At 38.8% G+C, this 22,451-nt stretch overlaps 1 protein-coding gene across 2 annotated transcripts in view; it reads right to left on the reverse strand.

The window, feature by feature from the left end:
• The window catches only part of ELP3 (elongator acetyltransferase complex subunit 3), a 102,150-nt gene that overhangs the window by 60,586 nt on the left and 19,113 nt on the right, over nt 1-22,451 (reverse strand). The gene's annotated exons all lie outside the window — the stretch shown is intronic.

The following is a 22,451-nucleotide window of genomic DNA, read 5'->3' on the forward strand; positions in this document are numbered from 1 at the left end:
TATTTTTCAAATCCTAGCAACGATTTTTCACATTAAGTGGAAACCATCTGCATTATTTCCCACTCCATATTTTAAAAGTCATGTTAAATAAAAGAAAAAGAAGAGGAGAGGGTATGTATAATGATCACAGGAATAATTTAGATAAAACGTCTTCTACATACACAACAGTCTTTTTGCCAAGCCTATTAATCTTAGCAATAATTTACAAAGTTAGGGATCATTTTTCTCTTTCACTAAAACCAGATAGCAGAGTAGTTAGTACCACTTTAGATTCAAGCTGTTTGAGTTAATGGCCTTAATGCCAGCCAAAAATCCACAGACGTAAAAATGACTTGCTGAGGGGGCTGCTGATGGGAGGCAATAGGAAGTAATGTTTACAGAGGCCATGGTGGCCAAGTACTGTGCTATACACTCCACACACACTGAACGCTTCTGTCAGCTCTATGAAGCATGTCTTATTATCTCCATTTTACAGATGAAGAAACTGATGTGCAAAGGAATTAAATATTCTGTCCAAGGGTATAGACTTCATAAAATCCAAGTCAAGATTTGAAGTTGGGTCCGTCTGACTTCAAAATCCTTGCTTTGTATTTCATTTTAGCACGCTGCTTAGACAATTCAGCACGGGACATTAGATTTCTCTCCTTTTCAACTTCTGTAACATTCTAGGACCCAATAATTCTCAGTGCATCCTTCCACAACTGTATCAGTTCTTTGGGGAGGGTGAGAGAAGCCTTTTTTTGCCATTTAATTTCCTTCTTTCCAAAGAAGTTCATAGCTATTTCTTGAAAAGTAAAAATCATAAAATTTCCATAATTTTGTAATAACTTCTTTAGGCTCATGCCTTCATTCACTGTCGATAAAAATTGACTTATTTAATATCATTAAGAAAGTTAAGAATCAATGAACTAGAGGACTAATTCTGAAGTCTTTTACTCTAAACATTCATGCTCTTTGGCCCGGTTTACTAGTGTATTGCATAAGATTTTCCAGACATTCAAACTTTTTTGCACTGTTTATTATTGTATTACATAAGATTTTATATAGGATTACCAGAGGCAACAAGATTAAAGGTAAACAATGAGTCCAAAGTTGCTAAAAGATGAATTGTAAGACAGAAAAAGGGCTCGGATCTTATCAAGTCTTGCCTAAGACAGGATACTAAATCATTTGGTTTCTCTGAAACAATCAAATCAGAAAGTCCCATGCCTCTCAAATAGGTGGTACGAAGGTATGCGTATATGCCATACGATAAATGTAACTCACCTTTTTCAAATACCAATTACTGTGTTTGGAGAAAACCACTACTTTTTAAATTAAAACAAACACTCATATACTATGGAGAAAGCAAATTACATGAAGGTTAATTTAAAAAAACCCAAAAAGCAGGAAACTCTAAATGAGTATATTTAAGAAAGTAAATGAGAACGTCTTAGAATCAAGCATTCAAAAAGTATATCACAAACCTCCCTATTAATTGATATTTTTATAAAGCCTATAGTATTTCTTAAAAGGATGCCACTAAGTTAGCAAGCTCAGCAGCACAATAGTACCTTGCATCACTGGGAAAAAACTAGAGGGTAGGCAATTGCACAAATGGGAATTTGTCTAAAGGAAAGAGAAAATTACTAGCTAATCTTTCTATTGCACAGATCATCAAAGGCCCAACCAAGACGTACAGAGGAAGCTGCTGCAAGTATGATAAGGTCTCCTTATAAGTAGTCAGAATATGATATAGGACATGGAGGCAAACCTTATTCTCAAACAATCATTTAACTCCGTTTCAAAAAAGTCTTTCCTCTGAGGGGAAAACTCATTACCTTTTGCAGGAGCAGAAATGGAGAAATAAAAAATTCAACTTTTTAAAGCCAATTTATCTTATATTTACAAAAGGCTTTTACCACCATCTTCTTTTCAGAATTGTATTTTCATCTGAAAAGCAATTAAGCAGAAATTCTTATCAAATTTGAATGAGAAAAATAATGGAGTATTTTTGTGAAGAACAAAATATAAGGTCATCTTTCCTATTAGAACATTGCATTTTTATTAGAATTTTTTTGTTAAAGCTATACTTAGTCTTACATATCACTGAATCTTGCCTGCTCATTTAACAGAGATGTAAAGATAAAAATATAGTTGTTCTTTAATATGCAAATACATGCATACGGGCTTTCAACCAATCTAAATAAAGTATCTGAGCTAATGTTTTATGGCTGCTATAATCCTCCAAATCATTTACATAGCCATGCAATAGTATGGCTCTCCTTTAGTACCTAGTCCAACTCCCATATCTTCCAGGAGGGCCATAGACTTCTTAAGTTCTTCGGCATCTGGGAAATGTACCAAACATTTCTGAACGCTGATCATAAGCTTGCAAGAAGCAAAGTCAAGACTTGTACCCAGGTCTTCTGATTCCAATTCCACTGCTTTTTGTGGTATTACAGGGTCATCTTAACTAAGTTTGTACCCCACCAGTGTGGGGTTACGTTGAACCTACACTTTTTCGTATGCCATAGGAGCATCACTAACTATAAAAGATGCTAATGTTCTCTGTGAAGCATAACTTAAGCCAATAACTTATGCTGACAGCATTTTTGTACAAGAAAGTAGGGAATGGGACAATAACCTAGGAATCTAAAAGCAAAAAAATCCAAACGCTACCTTGAAGAAAACAAAGCTCAAATACATTTCTCCTCCTATGACATCTTCCCAGTACCTCTCAGTAACTCTGTGCTCCCGTTCCCAAAGTACCTTGCCCATACTATGAATACAGATCTCCCTTGACTTATGATGGGGTTACCTCCCAGTAAACTCATTGTAAGTTGAAAATGTATTTACAGTCACGTGCCACATAACGTTCTGGTTAATGACGAACTGCATATACCATGGTGGTCCCATAAGATAAGTATCAATAGCCTAGGTGTGCAGTAGGCTATACTGTCTAGGTTTAAGGACAGTCTATGATGCTCACACAATGCTGAAATCACTTAATGATGTATTTCTCAAAATGTATCCCCATCGTTATTCCACACATGACTGTAATACACCTAACCTACCAAGCATGGTAACTTAGCCTAGCCCACCTTAAATGTGTTCAGAACACTTACATTAGCCTACAGTTGGGCAAAATCATCTAACACAAAGCCTATTTTATAATAAAGTGCTGAATATCTCATGTAATTGAACTACTGTAGTGAAAGTGAAAAAACAGAATGGCTGTATGGGTACAGAATGGTTGTAAGTGTATTGGTTGTTTACTCCCGTGACTGTGTGGCTGACTGGGAGCTGTGGCTTGCTGCTCCTATCTGGCATCACAGGAGAGGATATCGCTAGCCTGAGAAAACACCAAAATTCAAAGTATGGTTTCTACTGAATGTGTATTGCTTTCACACTGTTGTAAAGTCGAAAAATCGTAAGTCAAGCCATCTTAAGTTGGGGATTGTCTGTATTAAGGCAAATTGCCTTAATAATGGTTGTGGATATGTCTAGCTAGACAGGAAGTTCCTGGAAGGCTGTAGGCTTGAATATATTTAGCGGTAAGGGCTTCAGCACTAAAATTTCTCTTTCAATAGAAAAAAACACAAATGAAGAATAAATAAATGAATTAGGCATAACTGAGGACACAGGAGGTCTCTCTTCATTCCCATGGCAGCCTCTAGAAAATTCTACTGGTTATCTTTCCTCTTGCAAAGAGTCAACCCTAGAAGGTGCCTAGCACTACGCCAGGTATTTTACAGAAAAGTAAAAATACAATAGTTCTTATCCTAGATGCTTAAGAATCTAGCTGCATGGATAAGACACACAGATAAAACCAAGAACCACTTAAGAACAAAGAGCTAGAAGTGGCAGAAATATAAATGAATACAGATTATTTCTTGGGAAGCATGCCTTTAATTTCTGGAAGGAAGAAAGTGACCTATAAAAGTTATATTTATTATTATTTATTTCTCCATGCATTAAGGGCCCCGACCAGATGGACACCAAAGGAAGACAGCAACCCAATGTTGAAGTCTCTTTATTATCTTCTGTAAACTGTTTTTTGATTCACTCCCAGAAGGCTATGGCATCAAAGAGCATTTCTCATTATTATTAACCTGCTGCAGTCCTTTTTTTAAAATCTGTCATTCATGCAGTAGAATGTGCCTTATTCTGGTCCTGTGTGAAATCTCACCAGAGCTCTAAACCCTGAAAGGCTTATGAAACTCACCTGGACATCCGTCCACCTCAAACTCAACCTGCTCAAACCAAATAATGGTATGTAGATGAAACATTAATTTTCATTTATCAGGATGCACAAACTCTTCTGCATTTACAGTCCCAAAATGAGTAAGCAGAATTTAAAAACTTCTTTGGAAAGCAAAGACTTGTGTGAATTACCAAATAATATCCGGGGTTATTGGTATAATTCCTCAGTAGTAGAACCACACAACACATTCTTTTGTTGGCTATAATCATATCTGGAAAATATCTCAACAAACTTTTATATTCACGTATATGTTGTACAATGCTGTGGTAGAGATATCCTAGACATAAGAACGATTGCACTGGATGTTTGGGTTGTTTGAGGATTTAAAAATAACTTTTTCTTTTTTCTTTTTTTTGAGATGTGGTCAAGTTTTCTCCCTGGACATTGGTGGTTACGTCAAGAGGATCTATAAAATAATAAGTTCTGCCCGACACAAACTTGAGGAAAGAGAGAGGAACAGAATTTTTTTTTTTTATTAATGTTATGATAGATTACAACCTTGTGAAATTTCAGTTGTACATTTTTGTTAGTCATGTTGTGGGTACACCACTTCCCCCTTTGTGCCCTCCCCCCAGCCCCCCTTTTCCCTGGTAACCACCAATCTGATCTCCTTATCAATATACTAACTTCCACCTATGAGTGGAGTCATATAGAGTTCGTCTTTCTCTGACTGGCTTATTTCGCTTAACATAATACCCTCGAGGTCCATCCACGTTGTTGTGAATGGGCCAATTTTGTCTTTTTTTATGGCTGAGTAGTATTCCATTGTGTATATATACCACATCTTCTTTATCCAATCATCAGTTTCTGGGCATGTAGGCTGGTTCCACGTCTTGGCTATTGTAAATAATGCTGCGATGAACATAGGGGTGCAACGGACTCTTGAGATTTCTGATATCAGGTTCTTAGGATAGATACCCAGTAATGGGATGGCTGGGTCATAGGGTATTTCTATTTTTAACTTTTTGAGAAATCTCCATACTGTTTTCCATAGTGGCTGTACCAGTTTGCATTCCCACCAACAGTGTATGAGGGTTCCTTTTACTCCATAACCTCTCCAACATTTGTCGCTCTTGGTTTTGGATGTTTTTGCCAATCTAACGGGTGTAAGGTGATATCTTAGTGTAGTTTTGATTTGCATTTCCCTGATGATTAGCGATGATGAACATCTTTTCATGTGCCTATTGGCCATATTCATATCTTCTTTTGAGAAATGTCTGTTCATGTCCTCTGCCCATTTTTTGATCGGGTTGTTTGTTTTTTTGTTGTTAAGCAGTGTGAGTTCTTTGTATATTATGGAGATTAACCCTTTGTCGGATAAGTGGCTTGTAAATATTTTTTCCCAATTAGTGAGCTGTTTTTTTGTTTTAATCCTGTTTTCCCTTGCCTTGAAGAAGCTCTTTAGTCTGATGAAGTCCCATTTGTTTATTCTTTCTATTGTTTCCCTCAACTGAGGAGTTACAGTGTCCGAAAAGATTCTTTTGAAACTGATGTCAAAGAGTGTACTGCCTATATTCTCTTCCAAAAGACTTATTGTCTCAGGCCTAATCTTTAGGTCTTTGATCCATTTTGAGTTTATTTTGGTGTGTGGTGAAAAAGAATGGTCAATTTTCAATCTTTTGCATGTGGCTGTCCAGTTTTCCCAGCACCATTTGTTGAAGAGACTTTCTTTTCTCCATTGTAGGCCCTCTGCTCCTTTGTCGAAGATTAGCTGTCCATAGATGTGTGGCTTTATCTCTGGGCTTTCAATTCTGTTCCATTGATCTGTGGACCTGTTTTTGTACCAGTACCATGCTGTTTTGATCACTGTAGCTTTGTAGTATGTTTTGAAATCGGGGATTGTGATTCCACCAGCTTTGTTTTTCTTGCTCAGGATTGCTTTAGCAATTCGCGGTCTTTTGTTGCCCCATATGAATTTTAGGATTGTTTGTTCAATTTCTGTGAAGAATGTTCTTGGGATTCTGATTGGGATAGCATTGAATCTGTAGATTGCTTTAGGTAGTATGGACATTTTAACTATGTTTATTCTTCCAATCCATGTGCATGGAATGTCTTTCCATCTCTTTATGTCATCGTCAATTTCTTTCAAGAAAGTCTTGTAGTTTTCATTGTATAGATCCTTCACTTCCTTGGTTAAGTTTATCCCAAGGTATTTTATTCTTTTCGTTGCGATTGTGAATGGGATTGAGTTCTTGAGTTCTTTTTCTGTTAGTTCATTGTTAGTGTATAGAAATGCTACTGATTTATGCACGTTAATTTTATACCCTGCTACTTTGCTGTAGTTGTTGATTATTTCTAATAGTTTTTCTATGGATTCTTTGGGGTTTTCTATATATAAGATCATGTCATCTGCAAACAGCGAGAGTTTTACTTCTTCGTTACCTATTTGGATTCCTTTTATTTCTTTTTCCTGCTGAATTGCTCTGGCCAGCACCTCCAGTACTATGTTGAATAGGAGTGGTGAAAGTGGGCACCCTTGTCTTGTTCCTGTCCTCAGAGGGATGGCTTTCAGTTTTTGTCCATTGAGTATGATGTTGGCTGTGGGTCTGTCATATATGGCCTTTATTATGTTGAGGTACTTTCCTTCTAGACCCATTTTATTGAGGGTTTTTATCATAAATGGGTGTTGGATCTTGTCGAATGCTTTCTCTGCATCTATTGAGATGATCATGTGGTTTTTGTTTTTCATTTTGTTGATGTAGTGTATCACGTTGATTGACTTGCGGATGTTGAACCATCCCTGTGTCCCTGGTATAAATCCCACTTGATCATGGTGTATAATCTTTTTGATGTATTGCTGTAATCGGTTTGCCAAAATTTTGTTGAGGATTTTTGCATCTATGTTCATCAGTGATATCGGCCTGTAGTTCTCCTTCTTTGTGTTGTCCTTGTCAGGTTTGGGGATCAGAGTGATGTTGGCTTCATAGAATGTGTTAGGGAGTTCTCCATCTTTCTCAATTTTCTGGAACAGTTTGAGGAGAATAGGTATTCAGTCTTCTTTGAATGTTTGGTAGAATTCTCCAGAGAAGCCGTCTGGTCCTGGACTCTTATTTTTGGGGAGGTTTTTGATTACCGTTTCTATTTCCTTACTTGTGATTGGCCTATTCAGATTCTCCATTTCTTCCTGATTCAGTTTGGGGAGATTGTAGGAGTCTAGGAATTTGTCCATTTCTTCCAGGTTGTTCAATTTGTTGGCATATAGTTTTTCATAGTATTCTCTTATGATCTCTTGTATTTCATTGGTATCTGTTGTGATTTCTCCTCTGTCATTCCTGATTTTATTAATTTGCGATTTCTCTCTTCTTTTCTTGGTGAGTCTGGCTAGGGGTTTGTCAATTTTGTTAATTCTTTCGAAGAACCAACTCTTTGTTTCATTGATCCTTTCTATTGTCTTTTTTGTTTCAATATCGTTTATTTCTGCTCTTATTTTTATTATTTCCCTCCTTCTACTGACTCTGGGCTTTGTTTGTTCTTCTTTTTCTAGTTCTGTTAGGTGTCGTTTGAGGTTGCTTATGTGAGCTTTTTCTTGTTTAGTGAGGTGAGCCTGTATTGCGATGAATTTCCCTCTTAGGACTGCTTTTGCTGTATCCCAAATGATTTGGTATGTCGTGTTCTCATTTTCATTAGTCTCCAGATAAAATTTGATTTCTTCTTTAATTTCTTCAATGATCCATTGTTTGTTAGGAAGCGTGTTGTTTAGTCTCCACATTTTTGCACCTTTCTCTGCTTTTTTCTTGTAGTTGATTTCTAGTTTAATAGCATTATGATCAGAAAAGATGCTTGATATTATTTCAACTCTCTTGTATTTATTGATGTTTGCTTTGGTTCCCAAAATATGGTCAATCCTTGAGAATGTTCCATGTGCACTTGAGAAGAATGTGTGACCTGCTGTTTTTGGATGAAGTGTTCTATATATATCTATTAAGTCCATCTGGTCTAATTTTTCATTTAATTCTATTATTTCCTTGTTGATTTTCTGTCTGGATGTTCTGTCCATTGGTGTTAATGGTGTGTTGAGGTCCCCTACTATTATTGTATTGTTGTTGATGTCTTCTTTTAGTGCTATTAAGAGTTGCTTTACAAATTTTGGTGCTCCTGTGTTGGGTGCGTATATATTTATAAGTGTTATGTCTTCTTGGGGGAGAGTCCCTTTTATCATTATATATTGTCCCTCTTTGTCTTTCTTTATCTGTTTTGCTTTGAAATCTACCTTGTCTGATATTAATATAGTGACACCTGCTTTCTTTTGTTCATTATTAGCTTGGAATATTGTTCTCCATCCCTTCACTGAGTCTGTGTTTGTCTTTGGGGCTGAGGTGTGTTTCCTGGAGGCAGCATATTGTTGGATCTTGTTCTTTGATCCATCCTGCCACTCTGTGTCTTTTGATTGGGGAGTTCAATCCATTTACATTTAGAGTGATTATTGAGATGTGGGGGCCTACCACTACCATTTTGTGTCTTGTTTTCCGGTTTTCCTCAATTTCCTTTGTTTCTCGTCCCATGGTTTAATCTGTTCTGATGAAGAGCTGCTACTCTCTGTTGTTGTCCTTCTACTTATCTCCTCTGCTCTTGGTTTTGTAGCCCCTTTCCTTTTTTGGATTTTTCAGGAATGAGGGTTTTCCTGAGGATTTCCTGAAGAGGAGGTTTTGTGGCAATGAACTCCCTTAATTTTTGTTTATCTGGGAAAGTTTTTATTTCTCCATCGTATTTGAAGGATATTTTCGCTGGGTAGAGAATTCTCGGCTGTAGATTTTTGTCGTTCAGATTTTTGAATATATCATTCCACTCTCTTCTAGCCTGTAAAGTTACTGCTGAGAAATCTGCTGATAGCCTGATGGGGGTTCCTTTGTAGGTTAGTTTCTTTTGCCTGGCTGTCCTTAGTATTTTCTCCTTGTCGTTGACTTTTGCTAGCTTCACTACTATATGCCGTGGAGTTGGTCTTCTTGCATTGATAAAGTTTGGAGATCTACTGGCTTCTGTCACCTGAAGATCCATCTCTCTCACCAGATTTGGGAAGTTCTCAGCCACTATTTCTTTGAATAGGCTTTCTGCCCCTTTCTCCTTCTCTTCTCCCTCTGGTATACCTATAATCCTTATGTTGCATCTCCTAATGGTGTCTGATAATTCTCCGAGAGTTTCTTCATTTCTTTTTAGTCTTGCTTCTCTCTCCTCCTCTGCCTGCAGCAATTCTATATTGCCATCTTCCAAATTGCTAATTCTTTCCTCCATATTATCGGCCCTACTGTTCAGAGCATCTAGATTTTTCTTAATCTCCTCTATTGTGTTCTTCATTTCCAATATTTCTGTTTGGTTCTTCTTTATCGTATCAAACTCTTTTGTGACATAGCTCCTGAACTCGTTGAGTTGTCGGTCAGAATTCTCTCTTAACTCATTGAGTATTTTAATGATGGCTGTTTTGAAGTCATCATCATTTAGGTTATATATCTCATTTTCTTTGGGATTGTTTTCTGTGTATTTGTTATTTTCTTTCTGTTCTGGAGATTTAATGTATTTTTTCATATTGCTTGATGTTGTTGATTTGTGCCTCCGCATGGAGATAGAGTTTAGTTGCTCCTTTCACTTGTTTCAGCTGCTGCGGTGGGGGAGCAGCTGTTTATACTGCACCAACCAGGAACCCTGTCCGCAGTTGCTAACTGGGCCTGGGCCCCTCCTCGTAGTCACAGTGGTCCTTTGGATTCCCTCCTCTGCCGTGGGGGCCATCACAGGGGGGCTTCAGGCTGCTGGTGCCTACTGTTGCAGCCCACCTAGACGTGCTCCCTCCTTGGGGTCTGTAACAGTGTTATGGGCTTTTCCAGCGGCCAGGGGTGGGATCACTTATATTTGTCGCTCCGTTGCTGTCGGCACCCACAAAATCTCACTTGTCCACTATGGGTCGCAGGAGAGCTATTGGCATCTTCTACAGTCTGTGGTTAGTTCACCTAGCTATGCTGCTTTTGTCCCGGGGTCTTCCAGCCTTGTGGCTGCTGGCTGGGTGCTTTCTACTGGTGCTGTGCAGAGGCTTTCCCTGAGGCTGCTGTGAGCCTGTAGGGTTTCCCCCTAGGCTACGGAGCTGGGTTGCTGGAACTCCCCCCAGCCCCAGTCCTGTTCCCCAGGAACTCGGGGAGCCCTTTGCCCTGTCTTGGGGGGATAGCCGGAGATCCTGATTTCAGTGGTAGCTGGTCAGCTGCTACCCTGCCTAATATTCTCCTCTCTGGGACCCTCCCGGTATTGTGGATGCTGGGAATGGCCCCTCCGCTAATAGCAGACAGAGAGTTTTGTCTGCTGCCCGGGCAGAACTCTGGATCTTCCCCTCTGGGGCACGGAGCGGGCCTCTGGAGCTTCCCCCAGCCCCAGTCCTCTCCAAGATCTCTGGCAATCCCTAGCCCCACTGGGCGGGCAACGGCAGCTGGAGGTCGCCCCACCCTCTGTGATTCTCTCCGGGACTTTCCCGGAGTTGAATGCTGGGCGTGGCCCCTCCGCTAATGGCAGACAGAGAGTTTTGTCTGCTGCCTGGGCAGAACTCTGGAGCTTCCCCCAGCCCCAGTCCTCTCCGAGATCTCCGGCAATCCCTAGCCCCACGGGGCGGGAAATGGCAGCTGGAGGTCGCCCCGCCCTCTGGGATTCTCTCCGGGACTTTCCCGGAGTTGAATGCTGGGCGTTGCCCCTACGCTAAAGGCAGACAGAGAGTTCTGTCTGCTGCCCTGGCAGAACTCTGGAGCTTCCCCTCCGGGGCGCAGAGCCGGTCTCTGGAACTTCCCCCAGCCCCAGTCCTCCTCGAAATCTCTGGCAATCCCTAGTCCCACGGGGCGGGCAACGGCAACTGGGGGTCGCCCCGCCCTCTGGGATTCTCTCCGGGACTTTCCCGGAGCCGTGAATGCTGGGAGTGGCCCCTCTGCTAATGGCAGACAGAGAGTTTTGTCTGCTGCCCGGGCGGACCTCCGGAGCTTCCCCTCCAGGGCGTGGAGTCGGCCTTTGGAGCTTCACCCAGCCCCAGTCTGCTCAGATATCTCCGGCAATCCCTAGCCCCACCGTGCCGGCAGTGGCAGCCGGGAGACCTCCGTACCCTCAGCTACTCTCTCTGGGACCCTCCGGGCGCCGCGAACACCAGGCGGGATCTCCCCGCCAATGGCGGGGAGAGACTCTCCCCACGGGCCCAGGTGTGCAACTCCAAAGTTTCCCTCTGCGTTTAGGAGTAATTGTGGGGGATTTAGGTAGGGTTCTGGTCACCTGTTTCCACCGTCGCTCCTCTGTTGTGTGCTCGCTCCTGCCCTAGATGTGTGTTGATCTTCTGGGGGCGTCCGTTGGAAGAAAGCCGCTTGCGGGTACTAGGCTGTTCGGTCGGGGTCGGAGAGTTTTCACCTATTTCCACATCCTCCCGGAGGAAAGTCCGTCTGCCTTCCGATGTATAGTCGCGTGGGTATCTCAGACGTCCTGAGATGCTGTCTGGATATCCTTTGTTAAGCGATAAGTGTCCAAATAATTGTAGACTCGAAGGGGGAGAGACAAAGAGGACTACTCACGGCGCCATCTTGGATCCGGGACCGAGAGGAACAGAATTTTGATTTTTAAATGAATACTACCTATGAAAAACTAACCTGGTGACACTGTAGCTTAGAGACTAATCAGCAACCCTTGCTCCCTATCACACTGGTTGACAAACTTTAAGGTATACAAAAACAACCCATAACATTTGATTCTTTCAATAGCTGACAAGAATGCTATCATTTTATACTCCTAATCAGACAGTGGAAGAACCAACAGCAATGCACTATTAATAGAAAAAAATCACGTTATCACACATTCTTTTAACATTGTATTTACATTCTAATTTAAGGTCTATATATAAATGCATTATAGGAAAGTTGTTATTGTCAGAAAGTGAATGCTAGATGAAAAACAACTTGCAAACACATCTTTTAGATAAAAATTCTCATTCCAATAGAAATCTTCAAACCATAGAATGTCAGAGAAAGAAGTAATTTCAGAGATAATCTAGATCCACCTACTAATTTTCATAGATGAGGAAACTAAAACACAGAATAAGTGGCTTGAAACAGGTAATAATGTAGGATAATAACAGAAGTAAGTCTAGAACCTAAGTCTCCTGATTCTTAATGCACAGTTCTTTCCACTGCACTCATGTAGCAAGATTTACTAAGTACCCTCTGTCCTTAAGGCATTGTGCTAAATATGGGGATCCTCTCTCTTAAGAAGACAGTCCCTATTAAAAAATATAGAAAAAATGCCTTATATAGAATTAGACAGATGAGTGACCTCAGCATGATGGAGGAGTGTGCTGTTCCCTTAGTCTCCTCACCATGAGATACAACAAAAAGGACATTCATTAACCGACAGAGCATATGTGCACAACACAAATAGACATCTGAGAGATCCATGCAACCATACATCTGAAGGTGGGGGTACTGGATCCCCCGGGAAGCAGTGGAAGGAGGTAAGCGGATCTCCTCCCTCTCCCCAGCAGCAGCAACCTAGGGCATAGGACCTCATGCAGCAGCCAGGGTATGACTCTGTGAGGAGACAGGGGAAAAGGCAGTGCTCTGTGGGAATGCTTTTGCTCTCAGAGTTGCTTCCCAACCTGCAGGAACACCCCACACCAAGGCAGCTCAGTCACCATGGGGGCGCCCCCATCAAGCCGAGCAGCCAAGGTGGGCCGCCAGTCAGTGTGGAGCGGGAGCATGGGCAGGAAAGAAGGCAGCCCCTCCCCCGCCACCTCGCCTGGTACACCAGCTCAGCTGGTTGGTCAGGGCAGGGGATCCCCACCAGAGTGCCTGTGCCTGAGTGTGTGAAGCAGTGGTGGCCAGACGCAGAGAGCCCTACTGGCACAACTTCCAACAGAAGAGCACAAGTCTCAGGGGATTCAGTGGGCTCAGAAAACAGAGCTCCCGCCCTCCTCAGTGGTGGCAGGTGGAATGTGATCAGATACTACCATTATATGCCAGCAAAGGTACACCCATCAAACAGCATGCAGAAATACATTAACACTCCAGACCAGAAGGAAAATGACAAGTGTCCAGAAACCAATCCTGAAGGCACAGAAATTTATAATGTAAATGGTAGAGAATTGAAAATAGTTATTAAGAAACTCAACAAGTTACAAGAAAGTTCAGAAAGACAGTTCAATGTCTTTAAAATTAATTTTAATTTTTTATTTTAAATGTCTTTAAAATTAAAATTAATGAGCAGAGGGAGTTTCTTCACAGAATTAGACAATAACAGTATTCACCAAAACTATTATTCTTGGCTACTGAAAACCAAAGTGAGGGGGTGACTAAACCAACAGATGCAAACACAATCATTATCATTAATTACATTAAATGTTAACAGATGAAACTTTTCAATTAAAAGGCAGACATTGTCAAAATGGATAAAACCACAAGACCCAACTACTGCAGACTATATCCTACAAGAAATCCACTTTCAATACGGAGATACACATGGGTGGGAAGTAAATGGATGGAAAAAGATAATATATAGGGCAAACAGTAAGCACATGAAGGCTGTTAATGGTTAAATTAACATCAAATAAAGGAAACTTCAAGACCAGGGATAAAGGACATTTCATAATGATAAAAAGGTAGTTTCATAATGATAAAAAGTTGATACATTAGGAAAATATATGAATCATAAATGTGTATGCACTTAATAACAGATCTTGAAAACGAATTAAGTAAAAATTAATATAACTAAAGGGAAAAATAGATAATTCTTCAATCATAGTTGGAGATTCTAATATCCCTCTCTCTTAGCAACCGATAGAACTAAACAAAAAAAAATCCCCCAAAACAAAGACAAAGACCATCTAAACAACACTATCAACCAATCTTGATTTAACAGATATAACACTACATCCAATAATTGCAGACTACACATACTTTCAAATATACATAGTATGTTCACCAAGAGAGACCATATATGTCAGCCCACAAAACATCTCAATAAACTTTAAAAAACTGAAATTGTATGTAAAAGGTCCTCTCTGACCAAAACAAAATTAAATGAGAAATCACCAATACACTATCAAGAAAAACCCCATATTTTTGGAAATTTGGAAATTACACAACCCATTTCTATATAATCCATAAGTTGAAATATAAAGGATATCAGGAAATATTTTGAATTGAATAATAATTGAAATACAACATATCAAAATTTGTGAGATTCAGCTAAAGCAGAGCTTAGAGGAAAAACTTAAAGCTTTAAATACTTCTATTAGAAAAAAAAAGGTCTATAATGATGGCCAAGCTTCTAAACCATACTTAAGTCATAGAAAAAGAAGAGCAAAATAAGCCCAAAGAAAGTAGAAGATAATAACAAAAATAAAAGCACAAATCAATGAAGTAGAGGATATAAACAAACCCAAAAGCGAATTCTTTGAAAAGAATAATAAAGTTGATAAACCCCTAACTAGACTAATCAAGAAAAAAACAGAGAACACAGATGATCAATATCAGAATTGAAAGGGGTGATCACTAACATCCTACAAATATTAAAAGCATAATAAGGGAGTATAATGAACAAATTAATACTGAAAAGTTTGATAACATATATGAAACAGACAAATTCTTTGAAAAATATAACTATCAAAATGGACACAGACGAAACAGAAAATCTGAATATCCTTTTATCTATTAAAGGAATTGAATTAATCATCTAAAACACTCCCATAAAGAAAATTCCAGCCTTGAATAGTCCTACTGGTAAGTTCTAGCAAATACTTAATGAAAGAAATAACATTCTTCTTATATGAACTCTTTCAGAGAACAGAGGAGGGAGCACTCCTACCTTGTTTTATGGGGCCAGCTTAACACTAATACAAAAATCTGACAAATTACAAGAAAGGAAATTACAGCCCACCATCCCTCATGAACAATATAGAAAATTCTTTTCAAAGTATTAGCAAGTTGAATCCAGTGATATACAAAAAGGATAATATATTATGACCAAATAGGTCTTATCTTAGGAATGCAAGGTTAGCTTAACATTAAAAAAATCAATCAAAATAATTTATGTTATCAGAATAAAGGAGGAAAATCATGTGATCATTTAAACGGATGCAGAGAAATCATTAGACAAATGAGTTAATGATAAAATCTCTCAGCAAACTTCTTCAATCTAATAAAGGTATCTATGAAAACTCCCACAAGTAACATTGCACTTAATATTGAAATATTAAATGTTTTCCCTGTATTACTAGCAATAAGACAGAGGCCCACTTTCACCACTTCTATTTAACACTATACCAAACGTCCCAGCCATTGCAATAAGGCAAGAAAAAGAAAAGCATACAAAACCCAAAAGGAAAAATTAAAACTCACTGTCTTTGCAGATTACATGATTGTGTATGAAGAAAATCCTAGCAGATTTACAAAAACAACTTTTAGAACTAAGTAGTGAATTTAGTAAGGTCATACAATGTAAGGTTAATATTCAAAAATCAACTGTATATCTAGATACTAGCTGCAAACAACTTGAAAATAATACTTGTAAAAATTTCACATACTATATCATTAACAAACATAAAAATATTCTGGAATAAATTTAATAAAAGGCTTACAAAATCTCTACACCGAAGACTGCTAAGAAAAATTAAAGAAGACCTAAGTAAATGAGGAGATGGACTATGTTCATGGACTGAAAGACTCAATATTGTTAAATTATCGATTTTCTCCAAATTGTTCTATAGTTTTAACACAATCCCAATCCCATCACACTTTATAAGATGATTCTAAACTTTATAAGGAAATGGCAAAGGACCGAGATTATCCACAGCAATTCTGAAAAACAATGACAAGGTTAGAAGATTTACAGAACTTGACTTCAAGATATACTATAAAGCTACAGTAATCCAGACAGTGTGGTACTGGCATAAGGATTGAAAAATAGATCTATGGAACAGAAGAGAGCCCAGCCCCATATTTATATAGACAACTGATTTTTTTGACAAAGGTGCCAATACAATCTAAGTGGGAAAGGGAAGTTTTTAAATAAGTAATTTTGAAACAATTAGATATCTATAGGGGAAAAAAGAAACCTTGACTTCTATCTCACACTACTCAAAAAACTGATTTATGATGGATCATAAGACTAAATATGAAAGCTAAATACAAAAGCTAAAACTGTAACTAGAAGAAAACACAGGAGAACATTCTCTTGCCTTGGGAGTTGGCAAAGGTTTATTAGAGACAACACAAAAAGCAGTAATTGTGAAAGGAAAAAAGTGGTAAATTAGACTTCATCAAAATAAAAAACTTCTGGGGCCGGCCCCATGGCTGAGTGGTTAAGTTTGCATGCTCCACTTCAGTGGCCGAGGGTTTCGCCGGTTCAGATCCTGGCCTGGACCTAGCATCGTTGGTCAGGCCACACTGAGGCGGTGTTCCACACAGCAAAGCCAGACAGACATAGAACTAGAATATACAACTATGTACTGGGGTGTTTTGGGCAGAAGAAGAAAAAAGAAAAAAAAAAAAGGAAGATTGGCAACAGATGTTAGTTCACGTGCCAGTCTTAAAAAACATTTAAAAAAATAAACTTCTGCTCAAAGATATCATTGACACATTGAATAGACAAGCCACAGACTTGGTTTCCATATTTACAAGATATAAATCTAACAAAGGACTAGTATCCAGGATATATAACAGTCCTATAAAAAATGGGCAAAAGATTTTAACAGACACTTCACAAAGGAAATATTACAGAAAGCATAAGCACATAATAAAGTATTCAACGTCATTAGTCATCAAGTAAATACAAATTACAACCACAAAAGATACCATTACACACACCCACTAGAATGGCTAAAATTAAAAAGACTGACAATACCATATGCTGGTGAGGATGCAGAACAACTGAACACTCATATTACCTGTGGGAGTACAAATGGTACAACTACTTTGAGAAAATGTCTGGCAGTTATAAAATTAAACACATGATGTACCAATTCCACTTCTAGTTATTACTCAAGAGAAATAAATGCATATATTCACAAAAAGACTTGTATAAGTATGTTCATTTAAGTTTTATCATAATAGCCACAAACTAGAAACAGGCCCAGTGTCCATCAATGGAACAGATAAACAAACAGTAGTCTATGCATACAATGGAACACTACTCAGCACTAAAAAGGTAGTAAATACTGAAATAGCCGACAACATTGACGAACCTCAAAATAAGCTCAGTGATAGAAGCCTTACACAAAAGAATATATGCTATATGGTTCCATTTATATGCAGTTCTAGAATAAGTGAAACTAATCTATGGAAGGGGAAAAAATGAGAACAGTGGCTGCTCTGGGAGGTGCAGGTGAGGATTCACTTTCTGAGATGATGGTAATGTTCTATGGCCTAATAGGGCTTTGCTGTACAGGTATATGCATTTGTTAGAACTCGTCAAATGATATACTTAAGATCTGTGCATTTCATTGTATGTAAATTTACTTCAAAAGAAAACACCACAAACAATAAACTAGTTAATGATGTGCATGACGACATATTTGGGGAGAAGTGTACTGAAGTCTGCAACTTTGAAATGCATAAAAAAAAGAGGGATAGATGGATGGACATAGGAATGGATAGTTGGATAAGTATGTGATAAATTAAGTATTGTAGAATCTAAGTGATAAGTATGTGGTGCTCACTGGAAAATTTTTTCAATTTTTGTTTGTTTAAAATAAAATATTGGAAGAAAAACAACTAATATCTCTTTTGATGACTAAGATCGCATCCTAGCTTGGACTGGTAATGTTAAGGATCCTGGTCACCATCTATGAAAATCCGGTTGACAAGGGAGGAAGTAAAAGTGGTCAATACATAAAGTGAGGGGTGGGGAGTACTAGAGCCAAAGCCCAGAAATGCAGGAGGTTCTGAAACCTGCCAGAAATAAGGTCCAGGGCAGCCAACAGTCACTTTCAGGCCTTCTTAGGCTGCTTTTGCTTTCCTCATAACTCTGCAAGCAAGTCTATGAAACTGACTTCTGGGCCTGGTACCCAGAACTACCTAGCACTCTAGCTTTTCCAAGACACATAAGGACATAGTTGAAGGATTTAAAGTCATTGATGGGGGGAAAAAAGAGGAAGGGATAGAAATGAATTAAAAATTCCACAGGGAGAAGGTATGACTCACCCACTTCTTGATGGGTAACTACCCTTTTAAATTGCATCTTGTGAAAACAGTCAAGGAGCATTAAAGATTGAATGTAAAACTGCTTCTGGGCAAGGCTGATTAGAAAAAAAATAAAACTACTTTAAAAGGTTGTTCTGAGTTACTTGGCAACATTTGCATTCTGGTGAATGGGTGACTCAGATCCCACTACCAGTCCTTTTCATCTCCAGAGCTATGATTTTTAGAGGAAGATAGTCACCAGTAATTGTTGCTCTCTGGAGACTACTGAAGAGCCTCAGTCTGGCTGATAATAATGAGTGATTATCACTTTGCTTGATTTAATGAGCCTTCACAGAAACCATACCTGCTTTGTCCTTGAACTCTCTGTTCACTCGGCTTTCTAATTTTCCCATCTACAATGATATAACATACTGCTTGCCACTAACTTGCCCTAAGTAATAACCAGGTTCACCTTGCTAGGCTTTTCGTTACCCTGACTCAATCTTTTAAGAAAGAAGCAAAAGTTAAATCAGGTTAGACACATGCTAGCAAAGCAGGGACACTCAAGCTGATAGAAGAACTTGACCCTAATTTGAACAGATACTTTCAACCTTAAGTGTTGTTGACTCTGTCACAATATGTAAACTTTAACTTAATTTAAAATTAATCTTAAAAAAAAACTCTGCTAGGCTAATGAAAGTCAGTATTACACCTGTGTAGTTGTACTAATATCAACTACTACTAAAATAAACATGCAGTTTATCACCTTACAACTGAGAAAGGTGGGCCACACTGTACGGTAACCCAACCAGTTTTCACGAACACCCTATGTGCAAGATAACACAGAGAACGGCAAGGTAAATATCTCATCCCCAAATTTGGAAAAAAACATGTTATGTCCAAAACACAGTATCTCTGGGCTGCTCTTTATTTCACAAAGATGTTAACTTTTGAAAATAGTTTTCTATGTCTCTAGTTCTATAGTACAAACAAGACTATTTCTTCAAATTACACAGTTTCCCTAAAAAACGAATACCAGAATTGGTAGTAAAAATTTATCTCAACAAAGCAAACAAGATGCCACAAATTGGCTTTTTCTAGATTATCTCATAAAAGTAGAGAGACCAGGAGAAAGGAGCAAAACATGTCAAGTGTGGGTTGGCAGGATTCAGTGTAACATTTATGGATGGTTTTATGGCTCCCAGATTGTACTTTTATTACTTCCCAAGAGCCACTCATGAGATTTGTTGCAATGAAGGCTCAAATCATATATACATTTTTATCTGAAAGTAAAGTGTCTGTTGCCCTCTTGAGGTAAATTCAAGAACAGAAACTAAACAACGCTGGCTTTGCCTAGTCTATTACAGAAAGAGGCTTTCTTCTCCAAAGGGGTTTGCCTACAAACATTTCATGATCTGAAGCAAGCTAGTTCTAATATAGAAGTCCATTTTCACCCCAACAACTTACAAACACCTCTAGGCACTAGAAAATTTCTGCACAAATAAAGCTAAAACTTTAGACTAGGAATAAAGCAAAATTTTTTAAGTTTCAACTCATGCAAATGTCAAACTAGCTGCATCCTAAAATTTCATTATGCAGATCTACAGTTGGCCTAGCTCAAATGACCCAGGGGACCCACATGGTAGACTGTGAAAAGCTTTGTGGAAACTTTTATGAGGGTCAGAGGGACGGGGCAAGTCCAAGACATTTATAGCTCAATTCCACTTAATATGCAAGGTCTGCAACACAAGAACAGCTGCACTGAGAAAAGAGGAATATAGAAGCATGGGTAGAAAAATTTAATGGTCTTGATAGATTCTCCTGCTAGGGAATTCTCAGAGTTGAATGAATTTTAGTCAGTAACACTCTGAGGTACTGTTGCCATTCTAATGTCATGGGGCTTTGAACTAATTAAGGTTGTTTTCCTTCAAATTACATTTTATTCTAAATTATCATTTGATTTTCAGTATCATTAAGAAGAATGAGTTGGATTACATCATTACTCTTCTAAAGTTTGAAAGACTTCAGTGTTTTAGTAAGCATGACTCATATTCATAAATGATCAAGGTTTTGAATGAACAGTAAAAACATGATCACCACCTCATCCTGCTTCTAAAAGACCCTGTAGGAGGAAGAGATCACACTGGCCAGCTGTTGCTAAAAGTCTAGATTCATGGGCATATAACCTGTTATATTCTCCAGAGACAATCAGACAAAGTAGGTTGCTCATACATACTCTCCCAGCTGCCGAACTCTACACAGATCCCTCCAGCTACCCTTGATATTTATTTAAATTTATGAAACATCCTCTCTATTCTTTTCATTTTTACAAACCCAAAGGAGAGCAAAAGAAGTGCAGGGGATGGGAGAAGTAGGGAGGGCACAAAAAATGTCCCTATCCTCAATTCCAAGAGGTAGCCCTACCAAGGTCATTAGCTGTCAAAATTTACCCACATACTAATCATTCATTCCAAATTCATTCACACATTTACTTATGGCTACTACACGCCAAGAAATGTTTCAATGACAGTGCATCCTTAAGTTAATTAAAATGTGGTCCTACTTACCCTATAAAAAACTCTCTAAAAGGAGCATTATTTGAACGACCTTAAAATTAGCTATATGACTGCCCCCAACATAAAAGAGAAGCCAGAAAAAAGCCTGAAGGCAGCTTCCTCTAAGCTATCATTCGATTTTCAGTATTATCAGGAGAGGGAGTGCAAGAAAAAAGAGACCATATTTCTTCCAACATTTTGAAGCTCTGATGATGCACACATATGTGTGCTTCTACACACAAAGACATACACACTCATTCATTTTTACACCTACCACAGTTTCTTGCATCATTGCAAAGTTCTGAAAGCAAAGCTGCCTGGCTTTCATAGCCCCTCTCCACCACCAACTACCTGTGTAACTTTGGACAAGTTGCTTAATCTCTCTGTGTCTTAGTTTCCTCACCTGTACAATAGGAATACGTTAAATACTTAACTCTAAGGTTTACTGTGAATATTAAATAAGTGAATAAATACTTATCACATTGTATTCAGAGTAAATGTCCCCTTTTACCCCCATTTCCCATGTTCCTTCCTCCTTAGCTCTAACGCCTATGATGAGCATCATTCTACCACCTCTCCTACGTATTTATACTTACATGTGCCTGTTCACAAAAATGATGGGATCATACTATAAGAATTGCTCTAAAAATTGTTTCTTCATGCAGTATTGGAGATTGGAAACTCTCCCATTAGGTGATCTTACCATTTGCATGGCTATAAATACCATCTATGAACTCATAATCCTCAATTCTGTATAGCAAGCCCAGACGTCTCTTGCATAGCCTACATGACATCTCCAGCTGAATGTATCCTACGCATTTCAAACCTAACATATCCAAAGTAAAATTCTTGATTTTCTTCCACAAACCTGCTCTTCCCTGTCTTTTCCATCTCAGTATTCAGCACTACCCATCAACCATTTCCTACAACCAAAACCTGGGTGTCATCCTTGATTCCTTCCTCTTTCTTACCCCTAACCCAGTCCAAAGTCCTGCCAGTTGCAACAACAAAATACAGCTCTAATTCATCCTGTCTTCTCGCCCACCCTCACGTGAACTAGGAGGGATACCACAGTCTTCTGTCTGGCTTCCCTCTTTCACTCTCACACCCCTCTAATCTATTGGCTAGACAAGAGCCAGAATGACCTTCTTACTCATCAACCTGAATATGTCAATCTTCTGCTTAAAATCCCATCTACTTCTTACTACATTTCAAATAAAATTTTAACTCCTCAAAATCATATACAATCTGGCCCATACCTAACTCTTCAAGCTCACCTCATGACATTCTCTCCCTTGTTCACTGGAGTCTAGCCACGTTGGCCTCCCCTCTGTGCCTAGAATACCCCAAGTTCTTCCCCATTTCAATGCCTTTCTCTTATTTTTTTCTGCTCTTGGCCTGACTGACTCCTCCTTGTACTTCAGGTCGTAGTTTAAATATCACCACTTTGTCTAGGCAACCATATTCTTTATTCTCTATCACAGTAATCTGGCTATCTCCATCACCATACTTACTGTTGATTTGTTGAAAAAG

This window comes from Equus quagga, chromosome 3 (assembly GCF_021613505.1).
Source record: "Equus quagga isolate Etosha38 chromosome 3, UCLA_HA_Equagga_1.0, whole genome shotgun sequence".
In the NCBI taxonomy this organism is placed as follows: Eukaryota; Metazoa; Chordata; class Mammalia; order Perissodactyla; family Equidae; genus Equus; species Equus quagga.